Raw genomic sequence first — 27,770 nt, 5'->3', positions numbered from 1 at the left:
GAGAGGAGGGATGTGAGGGGAGAGGAGGGATGTGAGGGGAGAGGAGGGATGTGAGGGGAAAGGGGAAGGGAAGGGGCTACGCCTGTTGTCTGAAAAACCTCTTTGGCACAGCTCTGGGAGAATACACAGGATTCATTGTTTGTGTGTCTCTGCTCTAGGAATCAGTGAGTAGGGTTTGGTGTGTGTATTCTTGTGCACGCTCTGGGAAGAAGTGTGTGGGTGAGTTGTGACTGGTTAATCTATTAGCCATTAGAAGAGAATGTGCTTAACACTGTTGTATTGACTGCAAGTGTCTATGGTCGTGTTTCAACAGGTATCAGAATTGTTTTTCTCATTGTAGGTGTGACATACTGAGCTCAGTAGCTGGTAGAAAACAGCCTGAGTGCAATGGATACCCTTCTCATTCTGCATAGAATAAATTCACAATCATGTTGACTTGCTATGCTTTTCCTCAGGCTTCTCCCGTACCAGATGATTCAATCTTCAATTCTGATATTTTTCACTGTTCGGTCACAGAACAGTACATATGTGTATAATGTATTTCATAACTTGTAAATGATGGATCTATAAGTCCTTATGAATGGACAGTCAATCAAAACTGTAAGAGTTTGAATGTAGATAGACAAGTTTTCATTATATAAGCATTTCAAAGCCATTGCATCCTATACCCATTCAACTACAAAGCTTGATTACCAAATCGGAGAAATGTCAAAAACGTCCAGGTATGTTTAAATTATGAATGGTCTTGCATGTTAGTGTCAGATTGACAGTTTGAAATACAGTTGGGGACTGAGGAGATATTCAAATGCTGAACAATCAAGAGAGGAGAGTGACTCAGTGCCAGTGCAGTTCCACTGAGTGTTTTCTTGTTGATTTCTCCTCATTAAAACTCAGTAAGACCTTCTTATCCCCTTAGCATTACCCACAGTACACCGCTCTGACCTCACTTGAACCATGTGCTTCTGAACCTTTATGTAAATATGCTTTTTAGAGGAAGCAGGCTTTATGTGAGTGTTTTATCAGTGTATCACCTGAGGCTCTGTCTGGACTGGCACATTTCTCAGTCAGCACTATACTTACTGCATGACTACTGGGTGGCTCCATGGCAGTTCCTGTACACTGTCGTTCCTTATTCCTGTTCCCCTTTGAATTACCTCACCCTTCACTCTCAGTTCATCTATCCAAGTTCACTGTGCCATGTGGAGGAGCCCAGGGCTGAGGAGAGACATGGGAAAGTTCAGTCACCTTTAGTTCTCTGAAGTCCAACAGTAGTAGTGGCCATGTGGACAGGACAGGAGCAGTTGTCCAAGCAGACATCCAATGGAATGACCGTTAACACTGCTTGTCCTGTCACTCAGATTTAAGATCGTCTGAATGTCACAACACAACCCTTACTCCAGCCAGTGTCCATCTGGTCCTCTCCTTTACTCTCCTCACCCTCCACCCTCCCCCTTCCCCCCTTAACTGACATAATATCTGTCTCAACACCCCTCCTCCTCCCTCCACCATCACAGCAGGCTATGTCTGCCATACAGTAGTGCTGCTGGGTCTGGGCTATGTCTGCCATACAGTAGTGCTGCTGGGTCTGGGCTATGTCTGCCATACAGTAGTGCTGCTGGGTCTGGGCTATGTGTGCCATACAGTAGTGCTGCTGGGTCAGGGCTATGTTTGCCATACAGTAGTGCTGCTGGGTCAGGGCTATGTCTGCCATACAGTAGTGCTGCTGGGTCTGGGCTATGTGTGCCATACAGTAGTGCTGCTGGGTCTGGGCTATGTGTGCCATACAGTAGTGCTGCTGGGTCTGGGCTATGTCTGCCATACAGTAGTGCTGCTGGGTCTGGGCTATGTCTGCCATACAGTAGTGCTGCTGGGTCTGGGCTATGTCTGCCATACAGTAGTGTTGCTGGGTCAGGGCTATGTCTGCCATACAGTAGTGCTGCTGGGTCTGGGCTATGTCTGCCATACAGTAGTGCTGCTGGGTCTGGGCTATGTCTGCCATACAGTAGTGTTGCTGGGTCAGGGCTATGTCTGCCATACAGTAGTGCTGCTGGGTCTGGGCTATGTCTGCCATACAGTAGTGCTGCTGGGTCTGGGCTATGTCTGCCATACAGTAGTGCTGCTGGGTCTGGGCTATGTCTGCCATACAGTAGTGCTGCTGGGTCAGGGCTATGTCTGCCATACAGTAGTGCTGCTGGGTCTGGGCTATGTGTGCCATACAGTAGTGCTGCTGGGTCTGGGCTATGTCTGCCATACAGTAGTGCTGCTGGGTCTGGGCTATGTCTGCCATACAGTAGTGCTGCTGGGTCAGGGCTATGTCTGCCATACAGTAGTGCTGCTGGGTCTGGGCTATGTCTGCCATACAGTAGTGCTGCTGGGTCTGGGCTATGTCTGCCATACAGTAGTGCTGCTGGGTCTGGGCTATGTCTGCCATACAGTAGTGCTGCTGGGTCTGGGCTATGTCTGCCATACAGTAGTGCTGCTGGGTCTGGGCTATGTCTGCCATACAGTAGTGTTGCTGGGTCAGGGCTATGTCTGCCATACAGTAGTGCTGCTGGGTCTGGGCTATGTCTGCCATACAGTAGTGCTGCTGGGTCTGGGCTATGTCTGCCATACAGTAGTGTTGCTGGGTCAGGGCTATGTCTGCCATACAGTAGTGCTGCTGGGTCTGGGCTATGTCTGCCATACAGTAGTGCTGCTGGGTCTGGGCTATGTCTGCCATACAGTAGTGCTGCTGGGTCTGGGCTATGTCTGCCATACAGTAGTGCTGCTGGGTCTGGGCTATGTCTGCCATACAGTAGTGCTGCTGGGTCTGGGCTATGTCTGCCATACAGTAGTGCTGCTGGGTCTGGGCTATGTGTGCCATACAGTAGTGCTGCTGGGTCTGGGCTATGTGTGCCATACAGTAGTGCTGCTGGGTCAGGGCTATGTCTGCCATACAGCCATACTGGATCTGGGGCCCAGGCTGTGCCACTCTGACCCTTCAAAATGTCTGTGTGGGGATGTCATTTAGGAGTGCAAGCCAGGGATGGGACTGGGGGAACAAATAGCTTTTTAATTGATTATAGCCCCAACAAATGCGACCCACACCCCTTTAAATTTGCCATGGCTGCTTTTGTCTTGCCCAGTCCACTCCCATCTCTATTTAATGACCCTGCATTCTGTCTGCCTGTCTGAGTGTGTATAGTGACTGGGGCGGATGCTTTTACTTGCAATAGAAAAATAATGATTTCACTCATCAAGAAAGGCTTGGCTAACATAAGACATAGGGAACAAAAAGAGAAAGGTGTTTACGTGTTGTTCTACGTGTTGTTCTACTACGTGTTGTTCTACTACGTGTTGTTCTACTACGTGTTGTTCTACGTGTTGTTCTACGTGTTGTTCTACTCCGTGTTGTTCTACGTGTTGTTCTACGTGTTGTTCTACGTGTTGTTCTACGCTGGTACACAGGACTACTATTGAGATTTCCTTGTGGCCAAAACTGACATGAAGGACCACAAAGTATTTGAAGAGTAGGTTGTTCCTTTGTGTCTAGAAGAGGCAGTGGTTTCAGGGTAGTGAAACCTGAACCTCCCCTGGTCAAAAGTAGTGCACTAGGGAATAGGGTGCTATTTGGGATGCTGCCGCTGCCTCGTGGAAACACCCTGTCCCACCATTTTGATTTAGTTGATTTTTATTTAGTCTTTTACAGATGAGCCCTGTAAGTACAAAAATATACACATCAATACAATACAAAACAGAGCTGTGAAAGCACAACAAACACAGTAAAACGTCCTCAGTCAACAGTCTGAATTACCCTAGAGCAGTGTTCTCCGATTTGGCCCATGGGGGATTTTATTTGCCCCCCCCAGTTTTCTGAGCAAAAAAAAACCTAATTAAATTACATTTGTGTGGAATTTTCATTGTTGGACATAAGACTGTAAAAAACACCAGGAAATCAGCTCCAAGTGATTTTAATTTAAGAAATCAGTTCGCAAGTATTCCTACGCATAATAGAGAGACATGACAGGATCGTATACAAATATAACCAAGGTTTGAAATTATTATGTTTTAGTCAAACATTATATCTGTTTGGGCTTCTTGCGGTTAATTTCCAGTCTACAAATGATTTGTAATGATGTTCTGGCCCCTCGACCATCCGCTCAAGTAAACATCAGCCCGCGGCTAAATCTAGTTGATGATCCCTAGCCTAGAGGCACCAAGTAATAAAATGAGCCATTATAGCATCACATTTCTACATTCAAACACAGGTCATATATGTGCCCTGTTCTGTATTATTACGCCATCATTCACCCTCCTATATTCCTTTCATCTACTCTAGGGAGATGTTTTAATACAACAGCTGATGTTTTTACTAAAGCTAACAGACACCACTGTGCCTTTCTAATGAGTCAGTCTATGAGGTGATTTGGAGCCCTTTTCTAAGGTGCCAGTCTTCTTCTCTAACTTATCCCCTAGGACCTTTCAAAATACACTTTTACTCTGTGTTTGCTTGTTCTGTATGTGAATATCCGTGTTCTGAATATCCCCCACTGTAAAATGACAGCTAAAAGGCTGTTGCATAAAGGATCCTGCAGTGTGTATGTGTGTGTGCGGCATCAGTGAATGACCACCACTACCACAGCTGCCAGTTCACCTTTACAGGCCTCCCAGGAATGGTAAATGTCATCACATTTTAAACAAGGCTTTTTGCTTTTTCGCAGCAAATTACTTTCTGTATATGCACTTTTTACTGCAGCTCCCATTTCATTCATTACTATTTCATTTGACATCAGGGGAGCTATAAAACCAGCAAGTAAATGATTTGGCATAACCAGATAAAAATAGAAGTCCTTGTTTCCCTCTCTTTGCCATTCATTGGGAGCATTATCTTATCAGCAGACGACAGTAGGATTAAGGCCTGCTGGCAGATGTGCTATCGGAGTGAGAAACTGCCTGGTGTGTGTGTGTGTGTGTGTGTGTGAGAGAGAGGGGGGGGGAAAGAGAGAGAGAGAGGGGGGGAAGAGAGAGAGAGAGGGGGGGGGGAAAGAGAGAGAGAGAGGGGGAAGACTGAGGGAGAGAGAGGGGGGAAAGAGAGAGAGAGAGGGGGAAAGAGAGAGAGAGAGGGGGGGAGACAGAGAGAGAGGGGGGAGACTAAGAGAGAGAGGGGAAAGACTGAGAGAGAGGGGAAAGACTGAGAGAGAGGGGAAAGACTGAGAGAGAGAGGGGAAAGACAGAAAGGGGAGAGAGAGGGGGGGAGACAGACAGAGAGACACTGAATAATAAACAGTAACTTACTTATAATTAGCATTATTGTTATTACTATTATTATTGTTGTTGCGATTATCATTCCAAATAGTAGGGGTATGGGTAGTAGGGGTGATGGTAGTGATAGCAGTTTAGTGGTGGTAGTAGTAATGATGATGGTAGTTGTAGTAATGATGTAATGGTGAAGATGACAGTTATTTAGTTATAAGTTAGTTATAGTTTCATTTTCCATGTTTAGCTTTTTATATTTATTACATTTCTACTATTGACTGTTACCATTTTATTGTTGTAACATTTTGTTATTTTTGTATTTAATTTTGTATTATTATTTATTTGAGAGAGAGAGAGGAGAAAGACAGCAGAGAGAGAGAGAAGAGAGAGCGAGGGGAGAGAGGGAGAGAGAGAGATTGGAAAGACACACACAGAGAGAGAGGGGAAAGACTGAGAGAAAGTGATTGGAAAACCACAGAGAGAGAGAGGGGAAAGACAGAGAGAGAGAGTGGAAAGAGAGAGGGAGAGGGGAAAGACAGGGAGAGGGGAAAGAGAGAGTGGAAAGAGAGAGGAGAGGGGAAAGACAGGGAGAGGGGAAAGAGAGAGAGAGAGAGAGTGGAAAGAGAGAGGAGTGGGAAAAGACAGAGAGAGAGAGTGGAAAGAGAGAGGAGTGGGGAAAGACAGAGAGAGGGAGAGGGGAAAGACAGGGAGAGGGGAAAGAGAGAGGGAGAGGGGAAAGACAGAGAGAAATCCTCAGCCAATGGTGTTAGTCTCCACAATTCAGAGGTTAAATGCCTACTCTTCGCAGATGACCTATGCCTGCTGTCACCCACACCACATGGCCTACAGCAGAGCCTGGACCTGCTAGAGCAGTACTGCCAGACCTGGGCCCTGGCAGTAAATCCCAAAAAGACTAAAATAATGATTTTCCAGAGAAGATCCAGATCTCAGGGAATTAGACCAAAGTTCTCAATCGGTACAAAATATATAGAGTACTGCACACACTACAATTACGTAGGTTTAAAAATAAGCTCAACTGGACACCTTAATGAGGCAGTGAATGAACTAAGAGAGAAAGCCCGCAGGGCATTCTACGCCATTAAAAAGCAAATTCAAATTGGAATACCAATTCAAATTTGGCTAAAACTAATCGAATATGTCATTGAACCAATTGCACTTTATGGCAGCGAGGTGTGGGGTCCACTTGCAAAACAAGATTTCATCAAAAGGGACAAACACCCCATTGAAACCTTGCATGCAGAGTTCTGTAAGATTATCCTACATGTCCAGAGGAAAACTACAAACAATGCATGTAGGGCAGAATTAGGCCAATATCCACTAATAATAAAAACTCAAAAAAGAGCAATTAAGTTTTGGAAACATCTAAAATACAGTGACCCCCTCTCATATCACTACCAAGCCCTGCAATGCCAAGAGCTGAGCAAAGAAAAGAGTCCCCTCATCCAGCTGGTCCTGGGGCTGAGTTCACAAACCTGTTCTACTAACACACTGAAGCCTCAGGACCAGAACATCCAATCAATCAGGATAAACCAAATTACAACACAGTCAAAACAAAACTACATTGCTTATTGGGAAACACAAACACAAAGCAAAATGCAGTGCTATCTGGCCCTAAATCGACAGTACACTGTGGCTAAATATTTGACCATGGTTACTGATCAAAACCTTAGAAAAACCTTGACAACGTACAGGCTCAGTGAGCACAGCCTTGCTGTGAGAAGGGTAGACACAGGAAAACCTGGCTCCCTGTAGAGGAAAGGCTGTGCAACCACTGCACAACAGCAGAACCTGAGACGGAGCTGCATTTCCTGACAAAATTACAAAAATGTAAAACAATTAGAGAGTGTCATTTCCCCAAATTTGAAACCCTTATTCAGGGAGGGAGATGGAGGGAGATGGGAAAGACTGAGAGGGAGGGAGATGGGAAAGACTGAGAGAGGGAGATGGGAAAGACTGGGAGAGAGGGAGATGGGAAAGACTGGGAGAGAGGGAGATGGGAAAGACTGAGAGGGAGGGAGATGGGAAAGACTGAGAGGGAGGGAGATGGGAAAGACTGAGAGAGGGAGATGGGAAAGACTGAGAGAGAGGGAGATGGGAAAGACTGGGAGAGAGGGAGATGGGAAAGACTGGGAGAGAGGGAGATGGGAAAGACTGGGAGAGAGGGAGATGGGAAAGACTGGGAGAGAGGGAGATGGGAAAGACTGAGAGGGAGGGAGATGGGAAAGACTGAGAGGGAGGGAGATGGGAAAGACTGAGAGGGAGGGAGATGGGAAAGACTGAGAGGGAGGGAGATGGGAAAGACTGAGAGAGGGAGATGGGAAAGACTGGGAGAGAGGGAGATGGGAAAGACTGGGAGAGAGGGAGATGGGAAAGACTGAGAGGGAGGGAGATGGGAAAGACTGAGAGGGAGGGAGATGGGAAAGACTGAGAGGGAGGGAGATGGGAAAGACTGAGAGGGAGGGAGATGGGAAAGACTGAGAGAGGGAGATGGGAAAGACTGGGAGAGAGGGAGATGGGAAAGACTGGGAGAGAGGGAGATGGGAAAGACTGGGAGAGAGGGAGATGGGAAAGACTGAGAGGGAGGGAGATGGGAAAGACTGAGAGGGAGGGAGATGGGAAAGACTGAGAGAGGGAGATGGGAAAGACTGAGAGAGAGGGAGAGTGGAAAGACTGAGAGGGAGGGAGATGGGAAAGACTGGGAGAGAGGGAGATGGGAAAGACTGAGAGAGAGGGAGATGGGAAAGACTGAGAGAGAGGGAGATGGGAAAGACTGAGAGAGAGGGAGATGGGAAAGACTGAGAGAGAGGGAGAGTGGAAAGACTGAGAGGGAGGGAGAGTGGAAAGACTGAGAGGGAGGGAGATGGGAAAGACTGAGAGGGAGGGAGATGGGAAAGACTGAGAGGGAGGGAGATGGGAAAGACTGAGAGAGAGGGAGATGGGAAAGACAGAGAGAGGGAGATGGGAAAGACTGAGAGAGAGGGAGAGTGGAAAGACTGAGAGGGAGGGAGATGGGAAAGACTGAGAGGGAGAGTGGAAAGACTGAGAGAGAGGGAGATGGGAAAGACTGAGAGGGAGGGAGAGTGGAAAGACTGAGAGAGAGGGAGATGGGAAAGACTGAGAGGGAGGGAGATGGGAAAGACTGAGAGGGAGGGAGATGGGAAAGACTGAGAGGGAGGGAGATGGGAAAGACTGAGAGGGAGGGAGATGGGAAAGACTGAGAGAGAGGGAGATGGGAAAGACTGAGAGAGAGGGAGAGTGGAAAGACTGAGAGAGGGAGATGGGAAAGACTGAGAGGGAGGGATATGGGAAAGACTGAGAGGGAGGGATATGGGAAAGACTGAGAGGGAGGGATATGGGAAAGACTGAGAGGGAGGGAGATGGGAAAGACTGAGAGGGAGGGAGATGGGAAAGACAGAGAGAGGGAGATGGGAAAGACTGAGAGGGAGAGTGGAAAGACTGAGAGGGAGAGTGGAAAGACTGAGAGGGAGAGTGGAAAGACTGAGAGGGAGAGTGGAAAGACTGAGAGGGAGAGTGGAAAGACTGAGAGGGAGAGTGGAAAGACTGAGAGGGAGAGTGGAAAGACTGAGAGGGAGAGTGGAAAGACTGAGAGAGAGGGAGAGTGGAAAGACTGAGAGAGGGAGAGTGGAAAGACTGAGAGAGAGGGAGAGTGGAAAGACTGAGAGAGGGGGAGAGTGGAAAGACTGAGAGAGAGGGAGAGTGGAAAGACTGAGAGAGAGGGAGAGTGGAAAGACTGAGAGAGAGGGAGAGTGGAAAGACTGAGAGAGGGAGAGATGGGAAAGACTGGGAGAGAGGGAGATGGGAAAGACTGAGAGGGAGGGAGATGGGAAAGACTGAGAGAGAGGGAAAGGGGAAAGACTGAGAGAGGGGAAAGACTGAGAGAGGGGAAAGACTGAGAGAGGGGAAAGACTGAGACTAAGGGTGATAATAAAAAGAGAGAGGGAGATGGTGGGTGTTCAGCTGGAGGTCCTGTCCTCTCACAGTCAGTATCGTTCTGTATTCTTCCTCTAAACATAGCAGGACAGCAGATCCAACAGGGTTTCCTGTCATATACAATATAGTCTCCATGCACCGCTAGCCTCGCTCACAGCCCTAATAGTGCTCTTTTATTGTCCTGCTCAGACTGTCAGTGACTCACCACAACGCCACTGTGTGTATCCACAATGTATTCTGTGTGTGTGTGTGTGTGTGTGTGTGTGTGTGTGTGTGTGTGTGTGTGTGTGTGTGTGTGTGTGTGTGTGTGTGTGTGTGTGTGTGTGTGTGTGTGTGTGTGTGTGTGTGTGTGTGTGTGTGTGTGTGTGTGTGTGTGTGTGTGTGTGTGTGGAGAGCCGTGGCTAAGAGGAAGCCCATAGAGAGGGTAAAGGTCACCAGTCTAGTCTCAGATCTACTGGGACTAAGTCTGGGTTGACATTTCACTGTATTGAATGAGATGTCTTTTTTAAAGGTCCGTCTCTTTTAAGGCTAGAGCATCATTGTCTCTTAGGTGTATGTCTATTACCTACAAGTATATAAAATCCCATATCTTTGATAGAAATATCCTCTTTGGTGACTGAGACGGGCCAAAGGTCAACTGGGTTGTTGGAATGAATTAGGCCAGTGTGAAAAGACATGGGAGAAGTGCCTTACTGGGTTTAGCAGCCAACAGATCAAACCATGTTTTAGAATAATTTATCTTGGCATATCAGTTGTATAATGACCTACTTTAAGTTTCAAGTTTTAATATCACGTGCACAAGTACAGTGAAATGCCTTTCTTGCAAGCTCTAAACCCAACAATGCAGTAATCAAAGAAAAGTTGGGTCAGAGCTTGCAAAGCTCCAGAACGGCACAATGTGTTATTTTGATCATATTATTATATTTCTAGTATGGAAGGTACATTCATTTTGCCATTACACTGGACCTATTATATCTGATGACGCGAGCAGCCTAAAAAACATCTTGTTTTGTCTTGCAGGTGTAGCAGCACAGTTGCAGTGGCCCTCTGATAAATGTCCACCCGTGCTGAAGTTTTTATGGGTCTTTCTCTTCAGCCAAAGGTGAGTCCATCCCCATTTCCTAACTGCCCTGATGTAGGCCTAACCAGTAGATTTATATCACAGGCTGTAGTGTCTGGTCTGATTGCACAGCTATTCTATGGATGCGTCTAAAAATGGTACCCTATCCCTGTATAGTGCACTACTTTTGACAGACAGCCCTGATCAAAAGTAGTACACTACATAGGGAATAAGGCGCTATTTGAGATGCAGACCATGTCTTAGGGTTTAGCGTGCCCTCTCATTCCCTTTCCAATTATATCAGATGTAAAAACAGACTGGTCTTCTTATACTCTACTGATCTATTAATGTAGCTAAGTGACGTGTTATAAAAAGTACAGTGTCGATATGATATCCTGATTTAATGAATGTTGTTTTCTAAACATGGATTAACATATAGGATAGATCAGAGTGGAACGGCTTGGAAATGGAACAGCATTTAAAACGCAACAACAATAAATATTTCCCTCCCAGAATTAGATTAGCTAAAGTGAATCACCGGTGGGCCAAGATGCATGGGTCTGTGTTAGAGCATACTCTGAAAATCAATAGATATCAAAAATCAATCCACTTGGAACGGTAATTTACAATGATTAAAACGTTTCAACCTTACATTTTGAAATATAATAGGTTTGATCAAGCTCCCCTGAATAGCCTTCAACATTTTCAAGCCTGGGTTTAAGTGTGCCTATTCACTAATGAATGCAATGTGGAACAAGCCTTTTCACTTTATCAGGCACCAATGAGCCTGTGCTAATCTGTTAAACACTCATGAGTAAATTCTGTAAACCCATCTAATGTAGGCCGAGGCTAATAACAATCATCACTGACCCAGTAGCAATCAGGACACAACCTTTATCTCTATGTGATATCCCTGGTCTGAATGAAAGTAGAACAGTTCTGTTGCCACCTGACTAACATGTTGTAGCCTTGATGTTGGTTGCCTAGGAGCTCTGCACTAAACGTGAACCTATTTATTGCAGGGTGCAATACTTTAGCCTATTTCTCGCTCTCGCTCTTCCACAGCCGAGTCTCTTTAGCCGTTGATTTACCGGTACACTGAGTCTAGATGTTGTCAAGTAATTAAAGTGAATCTTGAGTCTGGCTGCTCAAAGTGGTCAGTTGTGGCGTTTTGGTATGGGAGAGGCTATAAGGACACTACTGACCTCCAAAACAACTAACCAAAATCTTACACTGACCCTTACCTTAACCCAAACCATAACCTAATTTTAACCAAGTCTGAAATGAAATATCGGCTTGCAGGTCAGGAGTATAGCCTTTTCCAGCTGGCATGGACTGAATGGCAAACGTGTATGAAAGGTAACCAGAGAGGACACAGCTGACTTTGTTTATTCTGACGTATCTTTTTGTCAAGCTAGAGAGGGAATAGCTGACTGTCGTGGCTGGATCGTTTACACCATACTGATGGAGGGAGGTAGTCCATCACTAGAACAGAATCTCGTATCTCTCCCAGGAGTTATGGCCGAGCACTGGATGTGCATATCAGCATCGGGGCTCGGGGCTCGCTTGGTGCAGGAGGAGAGAGATGTAAAGACTGTTCTGCTCTGCAAGAGATTTAAAAGTGCTCCTCTCTCCGCCTTCACAAATGACATGATGGCCGGACTTGTCATTTCCTGTTAGTGAGAGCATTGGGCCTCGATACTTCCCTATCAGAGTATCTCTACTATATTATAGTTCACTACTTTTCATGGCCATGGTCAAAAGTAGTGCACTATATGGGAATAGGGTGCTATTTGTGATGCGCCCATGTCTTTGGGTTTAACGTGCCCTCATATTCCTTTTCCAATTATATCAGATGGAAAAACAGACTGGTTTTCTTATACTGTACTGATCTAAAAATATAGCTAAGTGGAAAGAGGAACAATTGCTTCAGTCTGATTTCCACCAGACACTGGGAGACAAATTCACCTTTCAGCAGGACAATTACTGAAAACACAAGGCCAAATATACACTGGAGTTGCTTACCAAAACCACATGGAATGTGAATGTGGCCTAGTTAGAGTTTTGACCTAAATCAGCTTGAAACTCTATTGCAGACTTTAAAATTCTGTCTAGCAATGATCAACAACTAACTTGACAGAGCTTGAAGAATAAAAACAAATATATTGGGCAAATATTGTACAATCCAGGTGTGGAAATCTCTTAGAGACTTACCCAGAAAGACTCACAGCTGTAATCGCTGCCAAAGGTGATTCTAACATGTATTGATTCAGGTGGTTGAATACTTATCTAATCAAGATACAGTGCCTTGCAAAAGTATTCATCCCCCTTGGATTTTTTTCCTATTTTGTTGCATTACAACCTGTAATTTACATTTATTTTTATTTGGATTTCATGTAATGGACATACACAAAATAGTCCAAATTTGTGAAGTGAAATTTAAAAAATAATTTGTTTCAAAGAATTCTAAAAAATAAAACACGGGAAAGTGGTGCGTGCATATGTATTCACCCCCTTTGCTATGAAGCCCCTAAATAAGATCTGGTGCAACCAATTACCTTCAGAACTCACATAATTAGTTAAATAAAGTCCACCTGTGTGCAATCTAAGTGTCACATGATCTGTCACATGATCTCAGTAGATAAACACCTGTTCTGAAAGGCCCCAATGTCTGCAACACCACTAAGCAAGGAGCACCACCAAGCAAGCAAGCAGCACCATGAAGACCAAGGAGCTCTCAAAACAGGTCAGGGACAAAGTTGTGGAGAAGTACAGATCAGGGTTGGGTTATAAAAAAATATCTGAAACGTTGAACATCCCATGGAGCACCATTAAATCCATTATTAAAAAATGGAAAGAATATGGCACCACAACAAACCTGCCAAGAGAGGGCCGCCCACCAAAACTCAGGGACCAGGCAAGGAGGGCATTAATCAGAGGCAACAAAGAGAACCCTGAAGGAGCTGCAAAGCTCCACAGTGGAGATTGGAGTATCTGTCCATAGGACCACTAAGCCGTACACTCCACAGAGTTGGGCTTTATGGAAGAGTGGGCAGAAAAAAAGCCATTGCTTAAAGAAAGAAAAAAGCAAACACGTTTGTTGTTCGCCAAAAGGCATGTGGGAGACTCCCCAAACATATGGAAGAAGGTACTCTGGTTAGATAAGACTAAAATTGAGCTTTTTGGCCATCAAGGAAAATGCTATGTTTGGCGCAAACCCAACACCTCTCATCACCCCAAAATAACCATCCTTGGAGCAGTTTTGCCTTGAAGAATGGGCAAAAATCCCAGTAGCTAGATGTGCCAAGCTTATAGAGACGTACCCCAAAAGACTTGCAGCTGTAATTGCTGAAAAAGGTGTCTCTACAAAGTATTGACTTTGGGGGGGTGAATAGTTATGCACGATCAAGTTTTCATTAAAAAAAATAATAATCTTGTTTGTTTCACAACAAAAAATATGTTGCATCTTCAAAGTGGTAGGCATGTTGTGTAAATCAAATGATACAACCCCCCCCAAAAGCTATTTTAATTCCAGGTTGTAAGCCAACAAAATAGGAAAAATGTGAAGGGGGTGAATACTTTCGCAAGCCACTGTATTTGCAATCAAAATGCAGAATTTTCTCTATCTCCTTAGCTATCATACTCTAATTCTGCGCATTTCAAAACTCGGTCCTCCAGAAAGTGGAGAGCAACACTTATGCAGTTCTACTAGGTGGTATCTTTTTTTATGTGTTAGAAAGGATTACCTACACATACTGACCAGCTCATGTTATAGACAGAAGCGAGCTACATGGCAGACCAATCAGAACTCCAGCCCACTCGTTATCACATCCAATCATGGCTAGTGGGTGGATTGCTCTTTTTTTCTGCGGCTAAACCAACTACGCTCGTAATTTAAAATGTATTCAAATTTACAGTGGGCATACTAGTCTGTTATTAAGGCACATCCTTTATCTTCAGTGAATGGTGGGGGTTCTGGTTAAAAGTTTAGTAATATAAATGAATTATGCTAGAAAGAATGTATTCTTTATTATTGTCTGTGACAGTTTGACTTTAGTTGTTGTTGTTTATTCTTTCTTCTATCCCTCAGTGGTGATGTCCCTGATCTGAATGAAAGTACTACAGTTCTGTTGCCACCTGACTAATATTTTGTAGCCTTGATGTTGGTTGCCTAGGAGCTCTGCACTAAACGTGAACCTATTTATTGCAGGGTGCAATACTTTAGCCTATTTCTCGCTCTCGCTCTTCCACAGCCGAGTCTCTTTAGCCGTTGATTTACCGGTACACTGAGTCTAGATGTTGTCAAGTAATTAAAGTGAATCTTGAGTCTGGCTGCTCAAAGTGGTCAGTTGTGGCGTTTTGGCATGGGAGAGGCTATAAGGACACTACTGACCTCCAAAACAACTAACCAAAATCTTACACTGACCCTTTTTTAAATGTGTAACCTTTATTTAACTAGGCAAGTCAGCTAAGAACAAATGTATTATTTACAATGACCGCCTTACCTTAATCTGGAATATGTGGGACGGTACTGTCCCACTTGGCCAATAGCCAGGGAAAATGTAGAGCGCCAAATTCCCAAAAATGATATAAAATCAAACTTTCATTAAATCACACATGTAAGATACCAAATTAAAGCTACACTCGTTGTGAATCCAGCCATCATGTCAGATTTCAAAAAGGCTTTTCGGCGAAAGCATAAGATGCTATTATCTGATGATAGCACAACAGTAAACAAAGAGAGTGTAGCATATTTCAACCCTGCAGGCATGACACAAAACGCAGAAATAAAATATAAATCATGCCTTACCTTTGACGAGATTCTTTTGTTGGCACTCCAATATGTCCCATAAACATCACAAATGGTCCTTTTGTTCGATTAATTCCGTCCATATATATCCAAATTGTCCATTTATTTGGCGCGTTTGATCCAGAAAAAAACAGCTTCCAATTTGCGCAACGTCACCACAAAATATCTAAAAAATTACCTCTAAACTTTGCCAAAACATTTCAAACTACTTTTGTAATACAACTTAAGGTATTTGTAAACGTTAATAATCGATCAAATTGAAGACGGTCTATCTGTTTTCAATACAGGAGATCAACAAACTAACGCTACTTTTCTAGTCTTGCGCAACTCTCAAACAGTACACATGACGTTACACTGTTTCCAGATGGTCTTACTTCTTCATTGCACAAAGGAATAACCTCAACCTATTTCCAAAGACTGGTGACATCCAGTGGAAGCGGTAGGAACTGAAAACAGGGTGATTAGAAATCCAGTATCCCAAAGAAAACACATTGAACAGACAGTGACCTAAAAAAAAGAAATAAATGAATGGTTAGTCCTCGGGGTTTTGCCTGCTACATAAGTTATGTTATACTTACAGACATGATACAAACAGTTTTAGAAACTTCAGAGTGTTTCCTATCCAAATGTACTAATAATATGCATATCTTATATTCTGGGGATGAGTAGAAGGAAGTTGAAATTGGGCACGCTATTTATCCAAAAGTGAAAATGCTGCCCCCTATCCTAGAGAAGTTTAACCCTAACCATTCTAACCAAGTCTGAAATGAAATATCGGCTTGCAGGTCAGGAGTATAGCCTTTTCCAGCTGGCATGGACTGAATGGCAAAAGTGTATGAAAGGTAACCAGAGAGGACACAGCTGACCTTGTTTATTCTGACGTATCTTTTTGTCAAGCTAGAGAGGGAATAGCTGACTGTCGTGGCTGGATCGTTTACACCATACTGATGGAGGGAGGTAGTCCATCACTAGAACAGAATCTCGAATCTCTCCCAGGAGTTATGGCCTAGCACTGGATGTGCATATCAGCATCGGGGCTCGGGGCTCGCTTGGTGCAGGAGGAGAGAGATGTAAAGACTGTTCTGCTCTGCAAGAGATTTAAAAGTGCTCCTCTCTCCGCCTTCACAAATGACAAGATGGCCAGACTCTGACATCTTGTTAGTGAGCATTGGTCCTCGATCCGAGATACAGACTGTGTCCCAAATGACATCCTGTTCCCTATCAGAGTATCTCTACTATATTATATTGCACTACTTTTGATGGCCCTCGTCAAAAGTAGTGCACTACATATTCCGTGTGCCATTTGAGACACACACTGTAAACCTGCAGTTTGTAACTAGTTTCCTCTCTGCTTCTCTATTCACCTCAAGCTGCTACTGTGGTGGAGTTTTTATACTGAATAAAAATATAAATGCAACATTTTCAAAGTTTCTACTGAGTTACAGTTCATTTAAGGAAATCAGTCAGTTGAAATAAATGAATTAGGCCCTAATCAATGGATTTCACATGACTGGGCAGGGGCGCAGCCATGGGTGGGACTGGGAGGGCATAGGCCCACCCACTGGGGAGCCAGGCCCAGCCAATCAGAATTAGTTTTTCCCCACAAAAGGGCTTTATTAGAGACATAACACTCCTCAGCATCCCCCCTTCTTGGCGAAGGAAAAATGCTCACTAACAAACAAATTTGTGCACAACATTTGAGATACATTTTGTGCGTGTGGAACATTTCTGGGATCTTTTATTTCAGCTCATGAAACATGGGCCCAACACTTTAAATGTTGCGTTTAAATTTTTGTTCAGTATATAATTAATCCCTTCCTCCTCCTGCCACCGTACAGTGCAGTGCGACCTCTGCCCATCTGAGTTCACTCCAAACACAAACGTTGTTATTCTGCCATTTTAGCTGTGAATTATCAAGCCTGCGCTGCCACTGACCCCTCACAATGGATTATTTTTCCAGGATGCTGGGAGGTGTGAACAGCCATTTGTGGTGAGGTATTTTTCAACAGATTGACATTTAAGCAGGGTCAAGGCATCGCCGCTTTGTCAAGTCAATGGTTCCTGGAGAAACAATGCACTGTCTGCACTGCAACTCAACCTGGAGCACTGGGTGACCTTTCTATACACAATACACTTACCTAGCGCTGCATTTTATTTATGGAAGCAGCTGTTAGTCATTGTGAGAGACATTGTTAAGAGGGGTTCTTTCTTTATATTGTATGTGGCTCCAGGTAGATATACATAATGTAATCTTACAGGCATATTATCTTTCCCTTTATGAATGACCAATATATGTGGGATACCCTTTTAAGTAGTGCTATGCTCGCTGTTTAAAATACATAAATCTGCCACAGCTCACAGATACTTTTAAATCTCAACCTGAAGATAAGCTTAGGATTTGAGTGTTTGTAATTGGCCCTATGCTAATGATTAAGGGAGTTTTAACTGGTGTAGATAAGGTGTTAGATTTGAGGGTCTGCAGTGCATTAGAGTTTTAACTTCTAGGCCTATTTTTATTTTATTTAACTAGACAGTTAAGAACACATTCTCATTTACAATGACAGCCTAGGAACAGTGGGTTAACTGCCTTGTTCAGGGGCAGAATGATAGATCTTTACCTTGTCAGCTCCGGGATACGATCTAGCCACCTTTCGGTTACTGGCCCAATGCTCTAACCACAAGGCTACATGCCACCTAACTTTTATGAATAAATTTGAGGTTAGCATATCTTAACTACAGTATATGCTCACAACCAACTTTGAAAAAAACAATCCAACTTTGTTCAGCGGTCAAATAAACTTTTAAAATAAACTTTTGCTAATATTGGCAGCTGCCATTAAAATGTTCAGAGTACGGTTGATAATGAGGCAGTACCTGACAGGCAGACATCCAGGCATTGGGATGGAAAGCTCAGCTCTCTCACGGTCACAGGCCTATAGCCTCAGGTCCTCTCTGCCACCTTTATACAGTCTCTATTCTGTTCTGTTTTGTTTTCATTAAAAGAAGAAGAGACCTCTCTGGCCCACAGCCCAGTGAACTGCAACTGCTTATTGCAAAAATAATTAAGAATTGACTCTAAATGAATCTCTTTTAAACGTGTAGATATGAAGGCACCCACATTTATTTGGGTGTCATCGTTTGCGGGCTGTTTCCCATAAAACATTGGGGGGTGATTAATGGGGATAATTTCATGAGCGAAGTATTGTTACCCCTCGTGACATTTAGGGCTTGGAGTCTCTGAAATTATTTATTGTCATGCAGTCCCCAGGATTCAAGGAACTCTTCTAGTATTGTTTATAACTCATTTTGATTTACACACAATCCGAAATACAATGGAGGTTGCTGTTTATCATTTGCGACATGGAGACCATCTTAGTGGACCTCGGAATAACACTTGAATAAGTTAATGGACAGCGAGGGAGAGGAACTTCTTTATGACTCCCCTTGGCACCCTATTGGAAGCCAGTCATTCAACTATCAAAAGATTGCAAATATCGGTAACACTTTTTAACATTAATGAGTAAGCATTAATATTAAACTATTTCTAAACTATTAGTAAATACGTATATCATCATGGACAGCGAGTGAGATTAACTTATTTTTACGTCTCCACTTGGCACCCTGTTTGGAGACCTGTGCCTTTATTCTGGTTGATGACTAGGTGTATCAACGTAGTTACCAAAGTGTTTGTGTGTGAATCCGGATGCTTTCAGTTTCACTTAGTAGAGCCAGACACCTGTAACATGTAATTTCCCACAACAACCTACACAGAGAGATGCTCTTAGAGAGTGAAACGAGATAAGAGACATCTGCAGCATTACCCGTGTGGAAGATTGCCTGTTCCTTAGTGAAGACACAAAGTAGACTGAATATAGAGCCAGACTAGAGCAGGTATTATGGCATGGAACCAACTGATTTAAATTTGAGTTGACTTCTCTGCCACGCATGCCCTCCGTTCAGTCTCCCTTGTCCTGTTTAATGAATTCATTATAGATAAAGGGTTTGGAAAGCACATTAGGCCTATAGCAGTAGCAGCAGTAGTCAAGTGAAACTAAAGTCCACAATGTACTTCACATCAACAGAGTTGAGCGGTGACTAGTGTGGCCTGACTCGACCTTGCGGAATAACATAAAATGACGTTCTTATCATTTTCAGCACCCAAAGAATAGCATGCAATTACACGGGACAATGTCAGCCCAAACTAGTCGCTGCTCAACTCTGTTGATGTGAAGTAAATTGTGGAGTTTAGTTTTACTAGGCTACTGTAGCAGCTGCGCTGTGGTTAGTTCCTCAGCTCCCCCCTTTCTCAGCTCATAAACTGTGAAGTCATTAGGTCTCTGCTGCATCAAAGTCAAGGGCGTTGTGTATTTGCTGTGCACTAAACTTGCCACTTTAAATGCCTTCACTCTGTATCACGGGCAGAGCACTGCATTGTAAAGGAGGTATTGAGAGTTTGTAGAGTTCAGTGTCTACCGCCTCATTTCCCCACCTAGCGCTTGTGGATTAAGGTATTTGTGGCCATATATTGATCATTGTTGGATAAAGCTGTATGCTGTTTATCTTATAGTTATGTGTGTATTCTGTGTATATAAAGGCTATATCTTCCTGGTCTTAATGGTTGTGTCCTTCTAGTGGTTTATGTGGCTGTATTACGCTGTTACATTATGGACAGTATTCTGTATTGTCCTGCCCCTTGTGGTGGTGTAGAGTGTCTGTATTGTATTGCACTGCCCTTGCGGTGGTGACTTTGGCTGTATTTTTGACTGCTGCTAGGTAGCCTATAAGTCCATTATGTATCTTGTATTGTAATGATGCTGTGGTGGTGATTGGGATGTAGTATTACTTTTTGGGATTCGTGGTGGTGCTGTGAGGGGAGTCTGTGAGCAGCTTGGGGCCTTAGTGTGACTAATCTTGGGATCTCCTGTGCTATGCGGTCTGTGTGGCTGCATGACTGTTCTTCATGCATCACGCCTCACGCCTCGCTCGCTGATGGGACCACACGCCCAGCGCAGCACAGAGCATCATGCCCAGCCACTATCATCTAATACTCTCCTAAAGAGAGTGGCCGCTGCCAACATACAAACCCATGGCCGCTGCCAACATACTGACTCAACTCCAGCCACTTTAAAAATGGGAATTGATGGAAATTATGTAAAAATGTACCACTAGCCACTTTAAACAATGCCACTTAATATAATGTTTACATACCCTACATTACCCATCTCATATGTATATACTGTACTCTATATCATCTACTGCATCTTGCCATCTTTATGTAATACATGTACCACTAGCCACTTTAAACTATGCCACTTTATGTTTACATACCCTATAGTACTCATCTCATATGTATATACCGTACTCTATACCATCTACTGCATCTTGCCATGCCGTTCTGTACCACCACTCATTCATATATCTTTATGTACATATTCTTTATCCCTTTACACTTGTGTGTGTGTATAAGGTAGTAGTTGTGGAATTGTTAGGTTAGATTACTTGTTGGTTATTACTGCATTGTCGGAACTAGAAGCACAAGCATTTCGCTACACTCGCATTAACATCTGCTAACCATGTGTATGTGACTAATAAAATTTGATTTGATTTGATTTTGATTTAAAGTCATACTGAAGATTTTTCTGGAAATTATATAAATTATATATTATATAAATATAAATGCAACATGTAAAGTGTTGGTTCCATGTTTCATAAGCTGATATAAAAGAGCCCAGAAAAGTTTCATACACACAAAAGCGTATTTCTCTCAAAATCTATGCACAAATTTCTCCTTTGCCAAGATAATCCATCCACATGACATGTGTGGCATATAAAGAAGCTGATTAAACAGCATGATCTTTACACAGGTGCACCTTGTGCTGTTCTCTAGCAGGGTGGGGGCTGAGGAGTATTTCTGTCTCTAATAAAGCCTTTTGTGAGGAAAAGCTCATTCTGATTGGCTTGGCCTGGCTCCCCAGTGGGTGGGCCTATGCCCTCCCAGTCCCACCCATGGCTGCGCCCCTGCCTAGTCATGTGAAATCCGTAATATTAGGGCCTAATTTATTTATTTCAATTCACAGATTTTCTTATATGAAATGTAACTCAGTAAAATCTTTGAAATTGTTGCATTTATATTTTTGTTCAGTGTATATATAGAAAGTAGTTGGCATACCACAGGTGACTGGTGGGACCTAAGTAATGGCTGGGACGGAATCATGGAATGGTATCAAACCATTGGTTTTCATGTGTTTGATAGCACTCCATTTAATCTATTCCAGCCATTTATTATGAGCCGTCCTCCCCTCACCAGCCTCTTGTGAGGCTTACTCTATGTTTTCTCTATTATGATGATGCGGCGGTTGTATTTGCACAACATGAAGTTCCATTTGAATGTTCATATTCAAGTTTCTGTATTGAGGAGAGTCTACAGTAGGCCAGCGGTCACCAACCTTTTCCGAGTCAAGATCACTTTGAGTCAAAATGCAAGCAGAGATCTACGTGACTTAAAAAACTTAAGTATATGCACATTAACCAATTAAAAACAGTTCTGTAGCAATGAGGTTTTGGGCAGTAGGCTATAGGTCCAATACATTATCACTGCATATTGGCTATGTTTGAATTGCCCTGCCAATGTTGTTCTTCTCAGACCATTTAGAAATTAGCTGCCTCTCACCTACTCACCGTCCCTCTGCTCTCCCTCCCTCTGAGAAAAGGGGACAGTCTTCCAACTGATGGTGAAACTCACGTCACATTATATTATTTCTGCCTCATGCTCCAATTCATGTTGTAACTCCTATGAAAGTGAAATATTGCATGATATTTCAAAAGAAACAAGCCGCTAATAATAACGCAAGCTTATCGGAACACTTGCTAAACTCATTAATTGCAGTTGCAGTGCTGGTTGTAGCATGAGTGGAAGTAGGAAGAACGCATATTTTATGGATTATAAAAGTGTTGAATGTGCAAAGTGTTGACAGTACTGAATAACATCTTAAACATCCATTTACTTATGAAAACAGCAGCTCTTTCCTGTATTTGTTGAGTCTATCACTAGTCATGGTTTTGAAATCTCACAGTATCAACTTTTCTGTGCATTCGAGACTTCTTTTTACAGTCTATGGTTGAGGAAACTGTACAGACACGGTGATCTGAGCTATCAGATTGGCCAGCGGTATGTCTATAGGTGCACTTGATTTGCTCTCTGGGCCTGCCGGGTAGGGGGAGTTCTACCTTCAGACACATGAAATGGTTCAAAATGGGAACACTTTGCCTTCCCAGTGCTAGGGCTGCTGAATCAAGTGCACCTACCACCAACAGTCCGTGATCGACCGGTTGGTGACCGGTAAGTCTTGGGTAATCTTTAGTATTACTTACTACTAAGAGTCTTTTAATACAGAGATCTCCACTAGCCTGCTGTCTATCTATGGACATCTGTTTACGACTTCTCTAAAAAGTCTAATTTGTTCCCTAGACTTATTTAAGGTCCTGTGAGACACATACATTTGTATGGATATGTATTGGATAGAATTTGAACCAATTCTATTTTTAATACTGTACTTAATTTTTCAACATTGTTAGTATTCCTTTTTTTATGATTCTAATCATTACAGACCCCTTACATCTAATCACTACTAATAATGCAGATCTTGAAAATGCAGAACAAAGACTTAACTTCATTAGCGTATTTTTTATTATCTAGTGTATGTAGTAAACAATATGCTTTGTTCTCCATAAACAGCATTGCAAATATTCTAGTCGCCTCCTCAAATTCTGTCCCGATAGGATTTTGCTCCTACATGTTTTATGTTGCTATTGGTATGCTAATTAATTGGTTGTGTGTGGATGGGGAAAAATAAGATTTTTATTTACAATCAAACTGATTAGAATATTTTCACACAAGCAGTTTTGAATTACTACTAATTAAGCTTGTGGTGTATTCAGAGAATAATATGTCCGTTGTTGACCGTGGGTGTACTGCTCTTCCCTTTCTGATTTGGAATGTTCATTCTAGTCGATTTTCTCAAGATACCAACCAAGTTGCACGGAAAGTCTGCAAAAAAAGTGAGAAAGTAATTTGTCAGCCACGCCCTCTATGTCGCAGCTGACGGAACATTATTTATTTCAACATTTACCACTCTATTTGTGTATTTCTCACCCAAAATAAAAAGAGGTAACAACTGAAGTCAGGCCAGTAGAAATGTTTAAGTGTCGCGCAGGCTTAATGCTTCACAAAAGTTTCATTCATGGTTGTATTTTCCTCTTGTTTAGAACCAAAGCATTGTGTTGTAACTGAAGCAGAACAGTGCATTCTATCATGTGTATTTAACACTGACGTTAGATTTTGTAAATAAATAAAAATATGCCCCCCCCAAAAAAGATATGTCCTGCTCCTTCCCTGACTTTTCCTAAATGTTTGTATTTTACACTGCTCATTTGTCACAAACAGGAAAAAAAATGTCACACATATTACTAACTTACCCGCCGAGACAATGTGCTGTAGGACGTTGTTACCCAGCCAGACTCTCTCCTCACTGAATGAAAGACAAATGGGTGATAATTGTGCACCTTACTTCACAATTGAATTTAAATTAGGCCTAACTGAATGATAAGGAGGGTGAAGAAGTTGATTTAATTTAGAAAGACAAAAGTGTAATGATGAGTTTGTGTTACGCCTATTTACCAGCAGCAAATAATTTGACCTCGGGCCTTGCGGGTTCATACTATTCTCTTTTACGTTTTACTTTGTAAAAATAAGCTGCTATGGGACTGTTCTAATTACTATAACTCTATTACTAATCAAATTTACTGTCAGGGAAACAAAAACATGCTACATGTTGAAATAGGACTTTAGAATAACGCAAACATATCCTTGACTGTATACAAGTTGATGAGCGGGAAACAAATGATGCAAGTCAGCCGGCACTGCCAGCCCATCGAAACTACACCTGATCTATACCCAAACTAATTTCACACATAATACGTGTAAGCATTGGTGGTTCTAGCTTGTATGACTCCATGGGAGAACCCCCACCCACCCACCAACTGTTGTTTTTATTCAGACATTTGGAACAACACAAATAAATAATCATAACATTTAAAACTATATAAATATAAAAGTATATACAAAATAAGACTCATAAATATCATAAAGAAGTAACAAAGACAAATAGAAACAAATTTGTGTTGATTTGGCACTCGAGCATCAATACATTACCCGTCCCCCAACACTGTCAACCAAGAGTCTGGTGGTGTGGTGGTCTGGTGGTGTGCAGAATGTTTTTAATTTATTCTTAATGATTTCGCACAAATCAGAAAAAAATTCAACAATATGTCTGTGAAACTACAGTTGAAGTCGGAAGTTTACATACACCTTAGCCAAATACATTTAAACTCAGTTTTTCACAATTCCTGACATTTAATCAAAGTAAAAATTCCCTGTCTTAGGTCAGTTAGGATCACCACTTTATTTTAAGAATGTGAAATGTCAGAATAATAGTAGAGAGAATGATTTATTTCAGCTTTTATTTTTTTCATCACATTCCCAGTGGGTCGGAAGTTTACATACACTCAATTAGTATTTGGTAGCTTTGCCTTTAACTTGTTTAACTTGGGTCAAACGTTTCTGGTAGCCTTCCACAAGCTTCCCATAATTTTGGCCCATTCCTCCTGACAGAGCTGGTGTAACTGAGTCAGGTTTGTAGGCCTCCTTGCTCGCAGATGCTTTTTCAGTCCTGCCCCCAAATTTTCTATAGGATTGAGGTCGGGGCTTTTATGATGGTCACTTCAATACCTTGACTTTGATGTCCTTAAGCCATTTTGCCACAACTTTGGAAGTATCCTTGGGGTCATTGTTCATTTGGAAGACCAATTTGCAACCAAGCTTTAACTTCCTGGCTGATGTCTTGAGATGTTGCTTCAATATATCCACATAATTTTCCTCCCTCATGATCCCATCTATTTTGTGAAGTGCACCAGGACCTCCTGCAGCAAAGCACCCCCACAACATGATGCTGCCACCCCTGTGCTTCACAGTTGGGATGGTGTTCTTCAGCTTGCAAGCCTCCCCCTTTTTCCTCCAAACATAACAATGGTCATTATGGCCAAACAGTTCTATTGTTGTTTCATCAAACCAGAGGACATTAATCCAAAAAGTACGATCTTTGTCCCCAAGTGCAGTTGCAAACCGTAGTCTGTCTTTTTATGGCGGTTTTGGAGCAGTGGCTTCTTCCTTGCTGAGCGGCCTTTCAGGTTATGTCGATATAGGACTCGTTTTACAGTGGATATAGATACTTTTGTACCTGTTTCCTCCAGTATCTTCACAAGGTCCTTTGCTGATGTTCTGGGATTGATTTGCACTTTTCGCACCAAAGTACGTTCATCTCTAAGAGACAGAACGCGTCTCCTTCCTGAGCGGTATGACGGCTGCGTGGTCCCATGGTGTTTATACTTGCCTACTATTGTTTGTACAGATGAACATGGTACCTTCAGGCGTGTGGAAATTGTTCCCAAGGATGAACCAGACTTGTGGAGGTCTACAATTTGTTTTCTGAGGTCTTGGCTGAGTTTTTTTGATTTTCCCATGATGTCAAGCAAAGAGGCACTGAGTTTGAAGGTAGGCCTTGAAATACATCCACAGGTACACCTCCAATTGACTCAAATTATGTCAATTAGCCTATCAGAAGCTTCTAAAGCCATGACATCATTTTCTGAAAATTTCCAAGCTATTTAAAGGCACAGTCAACTTAGTGTATGTAAACTTCTGACCCACTGGAATTGTGATGCAGTGAATTATAAGTGAAATGATCTGTAAACAATTGTTGTAAAAATGACTTGTGTCATGCACAAAGTAGATGTCCTAACAGACTTGCCAAAACTATAGTTTGTTATCAAGAAATTTGTGGAGTGGTTGAAAAATTTGTTTTAATGACTCCAACCTAAGTGTATGTAAACCTCCGACTTCACCTGTATATATTCACAGTATTATGAATGAATTGTGGTTTATTTGGTAGCATTTTGTATTGTGATTGATTTTACTAATTGCATTTGTACTGTACAAAGTTAGAGGTGCACTATTTGATAGATTCCCCCGCTCCCCCTATCTTGGGCTTCCAGTGGGGAGACTATATCGACAGGACAGAACAGCGGCGTCTGGTAAGACAAGGGGATGCGGACTATGCATTTTTGTAAATAACAGCTGGTGCACAATATCTAAGGAAGTCTCGAGGTTTTGCTTGCCTGAGGTAGAGTATCTCATGATAAGCTATAGACCACACCTAGAGAGTTTTCATCTGTATTTTTCGTAGCTGTTTACATACCACCACAGACTGAGGCTGGCACTAAGACCGCACTGAATGAGCTGTATTCCGCCATAAGCAAACAGGAAAACGCTCACCCAGAGGCGGCGCTGCTAGTAGCCGGGGACTTTAATGCAGGGAAACTTAAATCCGTTTTACCAAATTTCTATCAGCATGTTAAATGTGCAACCAGAGGGAAAAAACTCTGGTCCACCTTTACTCCACACACAGAGATACATACAAAGCTCTCCCTCTCCCTCCATTTGGCAAATCTGACAAATTCTATCCTCCTGATTCCTGCTTACAAGCAAAAATTAAAGCAGGATGCACCAGTGACTCGATCAATAAAAAGGTGGTCAGATGAAGCAGATGCTAAGCTACAGGACTGTTTGCTAGCACAGACTGGAATATGTTCCAGGATTCCTCCGATGGCATTGAGGAGTACACCACATCAGTCATTGGGTTCATCAATAAGTGCATCGATGACGTCGTACCTACAGTGACCGTACGTACATACCCCAACCAGAAGCCATGGATTACAGGCAACATCCACACGGAGCTAAAGGCTAGAGCTGCCGCTTTCAAGGAGCGGGACTCTAACCCAGAAGCTTATAAGAAATCCCGCTATGCCCTCCGACGAACCATCAAACAGGCAAAGCGTCAAGACAAGACTAAGATCGAATCGTACTAGACTGGCTCTGATGCGGATGTGGCAGGGCTTGCAAACCATTACAGATTACAAAGGGAAGCACAGCCGAGAGCTGCCCAGTGACACGAGCCTACCAAACAAGGTAAACTACTTCAATGCTCATTTCGAGGCAAATAACACTGAAACATGTATGAGAGCAACAGCTGTTCAGGAAGACTGTGTGATCGCTCTCCGCAGCCAATGCGAATAAGACCTTTAAACAGGTCAACATTCACAAGGCCGCAGGGCCAGACGGATTACCAGGACGTGTACTGCGAGCATGCGCTGACCAACTGGCAAGCGTCTTCACTGATATTTTCAACCTCTCCCTGTCTGAGTCTGTAATACCAACATGTTTTAAGCAGACCACCATAGTCCCTGTGCCCAAGAACACTAAGGTAACCTGCCTAAATGACTACCGACCCGTAGCACTCACGTCTGTAGCCATGGGGTGCTTTGAAAGGCTGGTTATGGCCGATGACACAACAGTGGTAGGCCTGATCACCGACAACAGCGAGACAGCCTATAGGGAGGAGGTCAGAGACCTGGCTGTGTGTTGCCAGGACAACAACCTCTCCCTCCTACGTGATCAAGACAAAGGAGATGATTGTGGACTACAGGATAAGGAGGACCGAGCACGCCCCCATTCTCATCGACAGAGCTGTAGTGGAGCAGGTTGAGAGCTTCAAGTTCCTTGGTGTCCACATCACCAAC

At 43.0% G+C, this 27,770-nt stretch overlaps 1 protein-coding gene across 19 annotated transcripts in view; it reads left to right on the top strand.

Moving 5' to 3' along the window:
* The window catches only part of LOC139545899 (splicing regulator ARVCF-like), a 348,966-nt gene that overhangs the window by 68,626 nt on the left and 252,570 nt on the right, over positions 1 to 27,770 (top strand). For all 19 annotated transcript variants that reach the window (XM_071354089.1, XM_071354099.1, XM_071354088.1 and 16 more), the window contains exon 2: positions 10,228 to 10,309. The gene's annotated coding sequence lies outside the window, so the exon portion shown is untranslated. The remainder of the gene's footprint in view (positions 1 to 10,227; positions 10,310 to 27,770) is intronic.

This window comes from Salvelinus alpinus, chromosome 19, assembly GCF_045679555.1.
Source record: "Salvelinus alpinus chromosome 19, SLU_Salpinus.1, whole genome shotgun sequence".
Classification (NCBI taxonomy): domain Eukaryota; kingdom Metazoa; phylum Chordata; class Actinopteri; order Salmoniformes; family Salmonidae; genus Salvelinus; species Salvelinus alpinus.
The sequence above is the reverse complement of the archived record's forward strand: the minus strand, read 5'-3'. Positions and strand labels throughout refer to the sequence as shown.